This window comes from Ipomoea nil, unplaced genomic scaffold, assembly GCF_001879475.1.
Source record: "Ipomoea nil cultivar Tokyo-kokei standard unplaced genomic scaffold, Asagao_1.1 scaffold1447, whole genome shotgun sequence".
NCBI lineage: Eukaryota > Viridiplantae > Streptophyta > Magnoliopsida > Solanales > Convolvulaceae > Ipomoea > Ipomoea nil.
In genome coordinates this window covers 7,103-22,836 of record NW_017617875.1, presented here as the reverse complement: position 1 = coordinate 22,836, position 15,734 = coordinate 7,103, and positions in this window count along the sequence as shown.

Genomic DNA, 15,734 nt, shown 5'->3' with positions numbered 1-15,734 from the left:
ACTCACAAAATGAAAAAATAAGAGAGAACTATTGTGGATGTTATGAGGACTAGCTAATTTTGAGTTTGAGGGGGGAATTGGACACAAATAATTTGAATATAGAAAGCTAAAATAGACGCAGCGACCTCAGATCAGTCCCGACAGGCTTCCGTAGAAATATGAAGTATTATTTGCACAGTTTGATTGAATCTCACATGCAACATTAATTATTATTTTTGTGATACTTAACAATTTGAAAAAAGGTTTTCTCCACAAAATTGTTACCCAAGGGACTAGCAGAATGTATTATATATTATAACAACTTGCATTGCTGGTTAGGCTCTAGACAAACCACGAAGCCTATGGGCAAATTAAACGACACTTACGATTGAATGAGCGGTGCCGTAGTTCTCCAGAAGACAGCAAAGCAATTTTTATTGAATAGTTGGTGAAGATGGAGAGTTTTCTACGTTTGAATCATATGTATGTAATATGTATGTATGCTCATCTGTTTATCCACACAATTATTCTATTTCTTGCTTTTATATGATATTGGTGTCTGTGTCATGTGAGGGTTGTTGTCTCATGTCTCCCTCCAAAGCCACAGCTTCTCTACTCTCCATTTTAACAGTGTTTGACAACAAAGATTTTTAAAATTGTTTGGTAAATAATTTTTTAAAAATATGTTGGAAAATAGCTTAAAAATGGCATAATAAGTTGCTATTTTCTGATACAAATATTAGTGGGGTCCATTTTTGATTTGGGTCTAGTCAAATTAGATTCGTGTTCTTCGTAGTGAGATGAAGAGATTGGTATATTGTAAGCTCAAAACAGATAATAGGTGAATAAGAAATTGATTCATAAAGTAACCCATTTGAATTGAAAAAATGAAAGGAAAAGACTTTAACTTTTGTCTCATATTGGTTTGGGGAGTGAGTTTGCACTACTGTTTATACAATAGTCTTTCTAAAGCTTATTGAATTATATAACATAACGAATTCTTTCTTGCATGCAGGGATTGCAAATCAAATCTCAAGCTTGAAAAGACTTGACTCGTGTAACTCGCCAGAATGGTGAGTCTCCGGATGCCATCCTAAAATAAAAATTATTATATATACACTACTCAAAGTAGTATGCATGTAAAAAAAAATAATATTATAGCCCTCTTTGATAACATAGTTAGCTTAATTATTAGTCAATTTTGGCTTAACTGATCACTATTAGCTGTTTGAATTGACTAAACAATCAATATAAGTTTTTGATTAATTAACTTTTTGTAGCAATTTATTGTTCCAAAATGCTAAAATTCAAAAAACGGTTCAAAGTAACTTTTTTTATCAACTTTTTTAGAAAGTCATTTTGTATGTAATCTGCTATCAACTAACAACTAATTTACTAAACACTTTTCTTTAATAAATTAATGATATCAATTAGTCAAAATCACTAATTCAATCAGCTATTTAACAAACATCCCTATTATGTGTTCTGTTTGATACATCTCTAACTGAAAACTTAAACAACTAGAGAAGTTAAGAACCAATAATAGTAGCGTTCTAATAGAATTTTTAAAAATATTAGTGTAATTGCTTTTTTTGATAGATTGTATATTTTATTATCATTTTAGTACAGTCATGATATTTTTCTAAATTTATCTTATCCTTTATTATTTTTAATGTTTCTTTTTAAGGCTAACGTCATTTAATCTACTCGCATATAAAGTCTTGACCGAGATTGCGACAGAAACTTTGGAATAGCTGCATTTTAGGCTATAAAAAGAACCAAAAGAAGATTATGTCCAAGGTGATTTGCAGTGATCGAAATTTTGTACCTAAACATACATTTCTCCACCCCCCCCCCCCCCCCCCCCCCCCAAAAAAAAAAAAAAAAAAAAGTTACGGCATGCCAAGGTGAAATCATTATTGCGTGGACAGTAGCCCACACAACTATGTGGTTCACAGTCTAAAAACATATATAATACATTATTCTAACTTATAAAATATATTATTCTAACACATAAGATACATTACTCTAACTCATAAAATACATTATCTTACATCAGAAAATTTATTATTCTAACTCATAAAGTACTTTATACATTATTCTAACTCATAAAATACATCATTCTAATGTATAAAGTATATTATTCTAAGTCATAAAATAAAAATACATTATCTTACTCAAAAAATTTTATTATTTTAACACATATAAAATACTTTATTCTAACACATAAAGTACATTATCTTACCCTCATAATCACTACAAGAAAATTGTTTATTAGTGAAAGATAAAATCGTCACTAAAAAATCAAAATCATCATAAAAGACTTTTAATAACATGAAATTTACTGTCACTACCCGCCGTTATTTCTTCCGAGGATAAAAACAAATAGTGAGGGGATATGATAACATCATTAATAAACATATAGTGATAGTATATTTACCATCACTAAAACGTTCAATTCTTTTTGTGACAAAGAATCCCGTTGCTAATACAACTACTCACTAACATATTTTCCTCTCATTATATTCTTGTAATGATGAAAAATCTCGTCATTAATATTACTATTTACTAACAAAATTTTTTCTCATTATATTAGATTTTGTCCGTCACTGAAATTGCAATTTAGTGTCAAATATTATTTTTAAAATTTTGTATATTTTGTTACTTTTCACTAAATATTAATTTTTGTAATACATTTTTTCTCACTAATCGATATTATATTATTGTAACTATAGATATTGTATTGGTAAAAATTTAAATTTTTACCATAATGCAAAGTAATCTCGATCAATATATTAAAAGACTTCATCATCACTATCAAATTAAAATGAAATGTTTCATATAACTTTGTAAAGAATAAAGACAAAGAAACTAATTAGAACAAATAGCCATAGTAATGTATCTGTTGACTATTTGGAAAGGTGAGACTATACAAATAAACATGTTTTAGTTTAGACAAAAGCAGCCCTAAAGCAAAAATATTCAATCTACTTCATACAATAAAAAAATTTACTTTCAATGTGGTGTTAGGTATACATTTTTTCATCAATAGTTTTGCCACCTGGTAGATAAAAATAGTCAAAGGTGATATACTCAGTATAATTGAATATATAATAATTTACAATTAAAGATCATACATGCACTCTCAAATATCAAAGGTGTATATTGAAGCATTTAACTCACAATTTAACCAACCCAACAAAATAGATGAAGGGCCAATAAATAAATAATGTGCAATTCAAGTTATATATTCTCAGGCATTCAAAAAAAAAAGTTATATATTCTCAGATAAAACTCACATCTCAAGCTAAAAGACGTTCATAAAACCTTAACTCAAAGAAAAAATCAACAAAATTTAAATGATCTGAAGAAAAATTTAAAGCAACTACCCTCTAATGCAAATTTTAAATTATATATATTGTCTTGAGACAACTTAAGGACAATTAAATATAATTCCAACACAATTTAATCGTAACAACTTTAAACTAAAAACATCAATAATACTCAAACTAACCAAATGAAAAATATAGTTCATATCAATATAGAATTAACATATATACATATTTCTTTTAAACAAACGAAATGAAGGTACATATACTCAAAGTGAAATGAAATTAATGAAATGAAGTATATGATAGCTAGATATATTTCTTTTAAACAAACGAAATGAAGTTACATATACTCAAACTGAAATGAACTTAATGAAATGAACTATATGATAGCTAGCTGACACCATTAGTTATACTACTCAAAAACACTGTAAAAATTATATCATTTACACAAATATATAACAATTAACAAGTTAGCTACAACCTTTTTACCCTTGTGAAATTAGGGAAAATAGGGAAATTAGAGAAAAAAACATAATTAGAAAAATTAGGGCAAAAACATAATAAGATTTCAAAACTCAAAACATAGGACAAATAATTGAACATATTAAGATTTATGAAAAGGGGCCAATTGCCAAGGGGGTGCGACCGTCGGGCACCGAATGACGACTGGTGACCAATGAGAATCAGAGAATGTGAGATTGTGGAAACGAACTATGAACCTAAGGCCTGAGGGTGAAGATTGACAGGCGACGGTTGAAGATGGAGCTGGGCAGCTGGCGAACAGGCGACGCCGCAACAGCCGATAGTTGAATGCTTGAAGCTTGAAGATGAAGCATGGGACTCCGCGACTGGTTTCTTGTGGCAAGGCAGAAGACAGAGCAGAGGTGAAATGGGTTCACAATAGAGAGGGTGCCCAAAAATAAAATTTTGGTGGGAATTAGATTATAGTGAAATAATTTTCAGAATTTTCACAAAAAGAAAAAAAAAAGAAATAATTTTCAGACATCAATAGCGAGAGTAACAACATCTTTCGTACCAATAGCGAGAGTATATTTTTAAAACAAGTATAAAATTAAGTTTTCGTCACTAAATCATAAACCTTTAACTAGAGTAATTTTTAACCCTCACAAAAACTGTTCAAATAATACATTTAGTGAGGGGGTTTTCTATCCATCGCTAATCTTTTGTCACTAAAAATTGTTTTTCTTGTAGTGAATGTTCATTATTCTAACACATGTGGGGAGCAATTTTTTTTTTTTTTTTTTTTTTTTTTTTTTTTTTTTTTAACATCAAAACGTCGTCGTTTTGGACCGTGGTCCACACAGTTGTGTGGACCACGATACACAATAATTTGCTGCCAAGGTGTTTGGTAGTTAGAGTAACCTAATTAGCGAGGTTTTTTGTGGGCCTCAGCATCCACATCATCATCCATTATCTCACTCAAACTCAAAAACCTTTCTTCCCATTTGTTTTAGGTTTTTTTTTTTTTTTTTTTTTTTTTTAGGAAAATACTGTGTACTCCTATTTTTTACTCCCACACAAAATCTAGATGTAGACACTTGTATTGGGACCCACATGAAAAAAGTAACTTATCAATGTCCGCCACATCAGTGAGTAAAATATAAGGAGTAAGATTTAAGAGTTCATGAAATAGAACTCTTTTTTCTAAGAGCATCCATACTAGTGGTTTATTCATGGTTTTTTTTTATGAGTTGGAAGTGAGAGATGGTGATTTGGAAGAGAGAGGAGAGAGGAAAAATTGTATTTGCAGGAGGAATGACTTTTTGTGGGTCCTAGAGGACAGAGAAAAGCTATAGAAATATGTTGGTCTTGCTCGGATCTGGTCGGTACCAGTCGGCCAAGGAGGACGATGCTCGGTCGTTTTAGAGCCGACCAGAATAAGACTGTACGAAGCACCCTGCTGGGGAAGTATATCCTATCAAGTAGCCGTCCAGCCCGATGCTATTTCGATCAGTCTAGGAGAAATTGTTCGAACTGAAATCTGTGATCGTTCAGGTCTTCAGCGCAGTTGGAGTACGACGCGTCCACACCAGGCTGTGAGGATCACCGCTCATTTAACAGCCCAATGGGCCCATCGGACATGTGTCACACTCCCATGACCTCGAAATTTAGGTCAAGTTTTTCAAAAAATCGGTCTGTTTTCCCGCCTGGATTTCCTATAAATAGGGCTTTTAACAGGGTCCCATTATGCTTCCTTCGCTGTAAAATTTGATCGGACACTTTCGAATGATTATTACACAAACAACTCAGCTTTTTCTCCAGCTCTCAAGTTACTGCGATCGGTAAGTTTCTCTCTTTCATTATTTAATTTCTTCTGTATGTAATTAGTGCGTTCACTACCATGTCGCCCGAGATTTAGCCCGAGCTTTACCTATGAAACGTCCTCCTACCCTTTGTGAAGGGGGAGCATGTCAAGCTTAGATAGTCAGAACGTCTCAGGTGCCGACAATGATGATGAGGTCGAGGTCGAGGTCGAGGTCGATACCGACCAAACAGTTATCGAGGAGTCCTTTGAAGAAACGGTCGGGACTACACAACCCGCCTCAGAGAGCGACGAGGCCGGGACCTCTGGGCGCGAAGAAGGAACCCCAGTACAACACAGTCAGTGAAAATCACCCCGAGTGGTCGTAGCGGCCTTGAACCCCTATCTCTCTCCCCGCTCAGTGGAAGAACTGACCGAGAAGTTCATGGGAAGTTCTATGAGTGGGTCAGAGGGGCGACCAAGGAGACGCCATTCGCCTTTGTTTATGGGGTGGAGGGCTGGCTCCCGATCGAGGCTTGGATCCCGACCTCCCGCGAGATGGCCTATGAAGATGTGGAGAATGACCTCCTTATGGCTCCTAGATTGCGTTGAGGAAAAGAATGAACTAGCGGCATGAAGGGTGGCTGAGTATCAAAAGAAAATCAAGACCAGCCGTGACGTTCAGGTCCGACCAAGATACTTTCAAGTCGGAGATTACGTCTTACGTAAAAGGGAGGCGAGCCGACCGCAGGAGCCCAGGAAGTTTGCTCAAAGTTGAGAAGGCCCATACGTCATTTCAGCGGTAATTAGACCTGGAACCTATCGGTTGGAGACTACGACCGGGAGACCGGTTGACAAGACATGGAACTAAGAAAACCTGGTGCTGTTTCGTCATTAAGGTCGGAAGATGTATGCTTTTGATTTGTAATAAATAATGTAATCAGCGATCAGGATTATAAATTAGGCTATGTGTACCCGATCGTCTAACCATGTAATTTTATGAGCTTAATATGTAATCGATGATCGGGATTAGAAGTTATTGTTGATGTACCTGGTCGTCGAATTTGTAATTTTACAAGTGCCCGTGTAATATATTCGGCGGCGTCTTCAAGCTCAAATGTAATATCGAAAGATCAACGACCGCAATGTCAATAAATTTTACATTCCGGTCATCACCGATGAGGGCACAAGCCTGAGCATACGACCGCAATGTCGAGTACTAATACCGGCTCGTATGTACAGTACCTATATGCGATCACCACTACTCAGAGTCCAACGACAGTGGGTCGGGAGCCACCGAGCAGGTGTCTAAATTCCGGGGTAGGTCGAAAGTCCCCCCTTACCGTAATAAATGCGGATATTTATAGGCCAAACGGCGAAACAGAGCCCGGGCTACCGGCATGGCGGGCACGTGTCTAGCGCCCATCGAGTGAATCCGTAGGGATTACGTGCCCTTGACACGTACAGATTCCCTAGGAAAAACATGCATGTGAAATCCGAGAGGGAGGACTCGGTCGGGAAAGGCCTCTTGCTCGGATCTGGTCGGTACAGGTCAGCCAAGGAGGACGACGCTTGGTCGTTTTAGAGCCGACCAGAATAAGACGGTATGAAGCACCCTACTGGGGAAGTATATCCTATCAATTATAAAATTAAAATTAAACTACTAACTGCTTAAAAATTAAAATCAATTGCTTAAAACTTACCACATATATATAGACTAAATATTTAGTAAAATTTGTAATATTGTAATGTAGCACTTGGAAGACTGAGATGTGTTTTTTCTCTAATGTGCTATTCAGAGTGCCATTTGGGCCATGATAGTTGCTAGTGTTGGATATTTCGTTGGTAAAACCCAAATAATAATCCTACAAAAAGATTATTATTTTATGGAAGAAATGGGAAGTAAAGGGTGAAGAGAAATGACTCGGGTTTGGTGTAGGTTATTAGCACGAGTCGAGCGAATCACTCTTTCCTTAAAACCTTATTTTCTACTCCCATAAGTGCTAGGAGCGTTGTATCATAGGTTTCCCAGGATAAAACGCGCTACGATTCAACGTTTGAACACCCAAACTTTGAACGAACAAGAGCAAGGCTTAGAACACAGTAGGCTAAAGAAAGGAGTACAAGCAGAGATTTTGGAGTTGAAAACAATATATGGTTTCTTGTTCTTGTAAAAATGCTGATGCTTTACCCCTTCTTATATAGGGCTGACGGAATAAATAGCTTCATTGTGGCATTTAAAAGCAATCTTTTAACACCTGTAACAACAACCCATTAACTTGAGTTTTAATTCAAAATTTAAAATTGCAGTAACATCAACCCATTGACTCCATAACAACTGAATTAAAAGCTCAACGGTCACACAAGGATAAGGCTCGTGCGTACTTTCGGCTGGCATACCAAAGCCGAGAGCTTCAGTTCGGCCTAAGCACGAACCGAAGATCTCGTGCTGTGCTTAGATGGGGTCGGTAAAATATGAGTGAACTGTAAAATATGAGTTTGTTACATTGTTTAATATATGAGTGAACTATTACATTGTTATATATGAGTGAACTGTGAAATTTTCTGATTCATTTGTTCAAATTGACACTTGCTGTCTTATTAGTTAATATTTGCTAATATTTGTTTAAAAAATTGTCTACCAATATAGGAAATTGCAAGTCAAAGGCAGAAAAACTGAACCAGAACTTGACCAAGGAACTATTTGGTATGAGGCAACAGGTGGTCTCAAAAAAGGAGGTTATGTGTGTGGCTTTGGATCAGATACCCAATACTACTTTCCCGAGACGGTGAGGCAAAAGAAGTCGGGACATGGAGAATCATCCTCACATGCAGCTTGTGAGAAAAGAATTAAAAAATTGGAGCAAGCCAACGAAGAGATTAAAGAGAAAATAAGAAGATTGTGGAGTTGTTCAAAGGCATATGTGGTGTACGTCCGGAGTTCTTACAATTTGTTGCTCCTACAGTTGATAGCAATCAAAGTAGTGGTGTTGAGTTAGATAATCTTGACTAAGTACTTGTTAGAACTTTTGATGTTAATGTAGAAATATTTGGAATTGTAAGTAGCTACTACTTTTTGAAATGTAAAGTAGCTACTACTTTTTTAATTGTGAATATGCAATTAAAATTGCAAGTTTTTGGTAATATTACATTATTATAAAAGTACTATTTCTTTAAAATTACTATCACGTGATATACAATATGTATTAAATTAATTGAGCAGCGAAATGTATTTTTTAAAAATTAATTTTTAAAATTATTTTTCACTTGCTGGTAGGCATTTCCGACCACCAGGTGGTCGAAAATGCCAACCAGTTGGTGGTCGGAAATGCCAACCAGCCAACTTTCCTCCTGCGTCAAAACTTTCCAACTACTCTATTTTAGTGGTCGGTTCCGACCACTCTATGTGGTGGTCGGAAGTTATGACAAGCGCTTTTGCGGACTCCAATATATCGGAACAGGGATTTCCGACCCGATTTTGGCAATTTCCGACCACTTTTTGGTGGTCAGAAAATCGCTGATTTTCAGCCGTGAATCCATGTGATATGTTTACTTGTATAAGAACAATGTTTTTATTATTACCATTCTTTGTTAATGGCAATCCAGCTCAATATTGGCATGATTTTGTTATAATTCAAAGCCATTTATTTTCAGTAACATTTTTTGTGATATTGATGTTTGCCTTCCCATTTCAAGTCTTCTTATTGTTATAATATTTTATGATTATTGTGGCTATTAATCATAATTATGGAATTTTACAACTTTGTCATAATTTGACAATATTTTTTGTGGAGTGTATTTTTGTATACAATTTTGGAAAAGAATATGTTTTTTATAGGGATATCGCATCCTTTTCGGTCTTGCCATAATGATTTTAATTATGAGTTAACATATTTTGAAATTCTTTTGAATTTTGGCTATCTAAACTTTTATGGTAATAATGATGATATTATGTGGTAATAATAATAATAATAATAATAATAATAATAATAATAATAATAATAATAATAATAATAATAATAATAATAATTGTTATTAAATATTATTCAGTTACAATTAAGAAAATTGATTATTTCATTATTACTGATATAATTATTAGAATTATTATAATAATAACGATTATCGTTTTTTGAATCGATGGATCAATGAATACTAGTTTTGGATTTTGATAATATGATTTAGAATCATAATGTTGAAACAAATTTCATTTTGATCCAAAACATATGTGTTAATAATGATAATATTTTGTGACTTTTTGTTTTTAATTTGTTGTTGCTATTAAATGCCAAGGGTTACGATTGAGGAAATTGATTGTTCTATTATTACTGTTACATATTAATTATTAGTAGTATTATTAGAGTAATAACGATTGTCAGTTTTGAATTGAAGAATCAATGTATCATAACATTATTATCATTATTGTTTTGGATTTTGATACCCATGTTGGTTGAGTATGAATATTTGGTTTTATTTTCATATTCAATTGGGATTGTTTGTGTGCATATAATCAAATTAAGTGCATAATATTATGATTTAAGTTATGCAATTTAGTTTTGTGAAAATTTATTTTGTAAATGAAAACATATCATAGGGTTTTGATATTGTTGGAATTTAATTTGCATTTTTTTTAACTATTTCTCGTAAAGTTTACTATATGTTATGAACCATTTTTTGGGGCCTACTGTGAACAAAGAAAACTGAATAAAATATATATTGAATTCAAAATTCCAGTTACATTGAGTATCAATGCGGTGTGGGTACAAGTCTCTGAATGGCCTTTCATTTTTTGTGTGTGCTTTTTTGGAATTATTTATAAATATTCCAACAAAAACTCACTACTACTGTTTAAGGGTATGCATTAGGTAAACTTTACTCTTATATATTAGTTTCTAAACCACATAGGAGGGGTAAACTACACAAGGAAACCCCTATGCGACAAGCCCGACAGAAAGATTGTTGACAAGAATCAAACTCATGAACATTAGGTTTGAGAATCATGCTTCACGCACTGATAGGTGTTAAAGATACCTTATTCCTTGGGGTCATATTGGGGTTGATTTATGCTTATATGGTGTTGTTGGTCCCAAAAGAGGTAAGGTAAAAGTCTAGAGGGGGGGGGGGGGGGGGGGTGAATAGACTTTCAAACTTTTTCGCACAGCACAACAATTGCTAAGCCAGAGATAAATCAAAACTCTTAACTAGATTGTTAGAGTATGGTGCACAGCGGAAATAAATAAACATAAAGTGTGTGTGAGATTGTGTGAGCAGTATATCTCGTGTAGAGCGAATATGTAAAGAGCGGTAAGTAAAGAAAGTAGTAAAGAACACAAGACAATTATAGTGGTTCGCGAGGTGGTGTAATCCTCCTACTCCACTTGCTCTTTTCTCCAAGAGCCAATTCACTATATCCACCACTTCTTGGTTCCAAGATACAATGAATTCCGTGATCTAGTGCTTTGATCACCAAGCCCGCACTAATCACGCCCAGTGACACCACACTGCTGCTTCGGGTTTCACGTCGCCGTGCTACTATCCCAGGATTTCACGACTCCGCGTTACTTTCCCCCCGTCTTCCACACTCCGGTAGAAACGTATCTCGTGATATGGTGCTTTGATCACCAAGCCCACACCAATCACGCCCAGTGCCTCCGACACTGCTGCTTCGGATCTCACAGCTCCGTGTGACAATCCAGGATTTCACAGCTCCGTGCTACTTTCCTCCCTTCTCTTGTTTTGCTCCAAAACAAGTGTTGTCTTGCTTCCAACTTCTGAGACTCTGTGGATGATCTTCAATGATGCGCATGTCTCTTTGATGAAGATAAACACTCTGGAATGATTTCTCTTGATAGCTCTGAGTGTTTTCTCTCTGTGAATATATCAAGTAAAGCACTTGATATTTTTGCTCTGCTTTGCTCTGTTTAAGAACTCTCAGAATATTTCTCTTTTGAAGCTCTCTGAGTTCTTTTTCTTTTCTCACTTCTCACTTGAAGATTTTTTGGTATGCTCTGTACCAAATGAGATTTTTTTGCTCTATGCTCTTTCAAGCTTAATTGCTCTATTCGATCCCTTTGATGGATTCGAATTTTCTGCTCTCTTGTTCGTGAGTTCGTGATCTTCAAGTCTTCATATCTTCATCTTTTTATAGCTGGTAATGAGAATCTGTCCGTTGGAAAGAGACGCTCTCATTTTTGAAATCTTGTATCTTTTTGTCAGAGATCTTATCTTATCTTCTGCAAAGATGTCAGAAAGGATAAGCTAGCCGTTGTTAGAGCTTCATCTCCATGTAAATGGGTTCTTGAACTTCATCTGATATTTCCTCTGGTTTTACGTTGAGTGGAAATATCTGGGTGTAGAACGGCTTCTCTGATTAGCTCTGAAGTGGTCTTTGTATCTTTGGGATTTAAAAATATTCATCAATTTAATCCCATACTAGTTAAACTAGTATTTTTCCTTGTGAGAATATTTTCACTGTAAGTTCATCTTCATCTTCTTCATTCTCACGTCTGGGTGTTCTCAGACTTCAAACTGGCTTTGAACTTCCACCCAATTTGAATTTCTCCTTTGTAATTGACACCCAATTTCAATTGTCTTGTAATTGGCACCCAAATTGAATTTCTCCATTGTAATTGGCTCCCAATTGACTTTGACTTGCAATTTTTAATTGACACCCAAATTGAATTTCTCCATTGTAATTGGCTCCCAATTGACTTTGACTTGCAATTTTTAATTGACACCCAATTTCAATTGGCTTGTAATTGGCACCCAAATTGAATTTCTCCATTGTAATTGGCTCCCAATTGACTTTGACTTGCAATTGGCTCCCAAACTGCTCCTGGTGCTTTCAATTGCTTCTCAATATCTCCATTGTAATTGGCTCCCAATTGACTTTGACTTGCAACCAATTTCTCCATTGTAATTGGCTCCCAATTGACTTTGACTTGCAATTGGCTCCCAAACTGCTCCCAATTGACTTTGACTTGCAATTGGCTCCCAAACTGCTCCTGGTGCTTTCAATTGCTTCGCTTCCCAATTTGAATTGTTGACTTTGACTTCGAAATGGGCTCCATGTCTTCTTTGAATCGGTCCCCAACTTGAAATTGCATCCCATACTACAACCTCAATTGGGAGACTTGAAATGAACCTCCGAAAAACCTGTCATGTCATGAAAAGGGTTCCACATATGTACTTATCTTTTCCTATCAAAATTGGCCAGATAAAGGAAACATTTTTTTGTGGGAGCGGCTTAAGCCAATTGATGGCCATAAGAAGAAAAAGGCATACCCTTATCTATAATAACAACAAAGAAAAAACTAATAAGAATCTATTTGTTTTCTGTCTTTATTTACTTAACAACAACAAAACAAGCAACGGCTTCTAACGCTACAGACGCTATATGTTAATAAGAAGCCGTTGTGCGTGAGTAAAGTGACGCTACGCGTCTTCCTTGTTCGTTTAGCTAACGCGCATCCGTTTTCTTGCTTGCGTATTACAAGATTCGGCACCAACTTGAAATTGCATCCCATACTACAACCTCAATTGGGAGACTTGAAATTGCATCCCATACTACAACCTCAATTGGCTCCCAATTTCAATTCTACATTGGCTACCATCTTGCTTGCTCCCAATTTCAATTGATTTCAATTTCTCTGAAACTTGCTCCCAATTTCAATTGATTTCAATTTCTCTGAAACTGGCTCCCAATTTCAATTGCTTCGAACTAGCTCCCAATTCCTTTGCATCTCAATTGCCACCCAATTTCTGTTGCATCTCAATTCCCACCCAATTTCTGAAACTGGCTCCCAATTTCAATTGCTTCGAACTAGCTCCCAATTCCTTTGAATTGGCTCCCAAGTGCAATTGCATCTCTTTCAACTAGCGCCCAATTCCTTTGAATTGGCTCCCAAGTGCAATTGCATCTCTTTCAACTAGCGCCCAACTAGCTCAAGTGCAATTGCATCTCAATTTCCACCCAACTAGCGCCCAACTCCATCAGATTAATTTAATTTGGCTTCTCAAATTTTACCTTGTAAAATTATTAATGGTGAGTTTCGAACTTGAGCCATTTCACATAATATATCAAACATCATCCACTTCGTTCATACAGCTTTTGATTAAATCTCCAATCATATTTGATGTACTCCTTTCTTTCCATAGATGCTTGATCTCCAAGTCAATTTCTTGCATTCTTCCAACATTACTTTTCTTCACGAAAATTCTTCTGGGATATCTTCTTTGAGTAGCATTGACGTGAATTATTGTATCATTCATCTTCTTCTTCAATTTGTCATTTTCTCCAGACAAATTCTTGATTTTCGGCTTTATATCTTCTTCTTCTATTTTCATGCATCTTCCTCTGTTTTTCTCTTTTCATAATTAAATAATTTCCCGATCATGGTCTAAGACTCTACTAGACCTATAAAATAAAATTAGGGGATCTACAAATACAAATTTGGCATATCAAAACCATTACACTTTATTCCTATCAATTTTCCCCCTTTTGATAATGCCAAAACCTATACTCAGTCATTGGCTTTAAGTCTTTGAAAAATAATCTTTTTGCTCAATTTTATTTGACAAAGCCAAGATGAGTTTAACAAATGGTTTTCTAGACACAATCAAAAGAAACTTGTGAATTAAATTTTTAGACAAGCTCCTAAACGCATCTTGAATTTTTTTTTTTTTAATTTTGATCATCATCAATTTTTAATTTTGTCGTGCGTTTGACATATTTCTTGTCTTTTAATTCATGAAAGTCTAATTACATTAAACAAATAAAATTAAAGACTCAAAATAGACCATGGGAAATATTTATTGTTATATTTCGAATTTATAGAGAAAAACGCAACAGAGGTTCGAAAATAGAGAAAATATCAGCTCAAGAGAATTTTCAGATTACCTTCTGGGTTTCTTCACACCAGAGTCTTTCTTCAAAATTTCCTTGACATGTTCTCTGAGCCTGAAGAAATCATCTTTGAACTTTGCATTCTGAAATTTCTTTGTAAGCTGTCCGGCCATATAATGTCCATAAGCTTCTTTGATATTGTTGCCCGGAAGAACTCCGTTTTCCCACTATAAGACACATTCTTCGAAGCTTCTTTCTTCTCCAAGATTCATGCCCATATTTCCGGTGAAATCTCTTAGTTCATACCACATCTCGGTTCTTTTCCTTTTGCCTTCTTCTTCTTTATTCTTCTCCGAGATCCATTGGGCTTGATCGGCTGCAGGCCATTTCTTGATCATGCTTGGTAAATTTTCCTTAGTCCATATTGTTGTCTGAGTGGCGGTACCCTTAGAGCATTCAAACCAGCCACGCTGTTCAGCAACCTTTGATGTACTCGTACCAAGACTAGGATTCGCGAACTGAGCAAAACCAATATGAGATGGTCCTTGTGAGGATTGTCCGCGGCTTCGGCCTCTACCTTGAGTAGACACTACTGGCTGTTGTTGACTTCCAAGAATAAATTCTTGTTGTTGCAAAGCCATGTGACTGAGAATTTCTCCCCCCCCCCCCCCCCCCCCCCCCCCCTTTGGCGTTATCAACCAAAAATGCAAGGGTCTTAAAATCTCGGTCTTGATTTGCCTTCACAGTTTCAACACTGTCGTGTTTTTCAATGGAAACGGTTTGCACGTTGTCAAGCTTGTTTGTTGTAACTGCGAGTTCAGCTTCAAGTTTGTTGATTCGGCTTTCTTGATCTTGAATCGCTTTGATCTGTCTCAAGTGACGTTCGTTGTGAATCTTTTCAGCTGCTTCACGTTCCTTCTTCATGAGCTGAATCACTTCAAGTAAGCCTTTTGTCAATTCTTCTTTCAAAATTCTTTCTGCTTTGTCAATCTGGGTCTTCAAAATGTTTTGATGCTCCATTAATTCCTTCAGATTGACTCATGTATCCGTGTGTTGTTGATCCATCTTTTGATTTTGTCCAACCAACTTTTCTCCAATTGCTTGACGAACAACATCACTGGATTCGGCTACTTTGGCAAATAAGGATGAAAATATGCCATCATCTTGATCATTCATCTGCACAAAGTTTTGAGGGGATCCGAATGGACTTCTATTCGGATCTGTGAGAACAACTGTATCAATAAGTTGCATCCCTTCTTCTTCAGGTGATTCGGCTTCTTGATTGAGATCACCAATTTGTTCTTCTAGGACTTCTGTT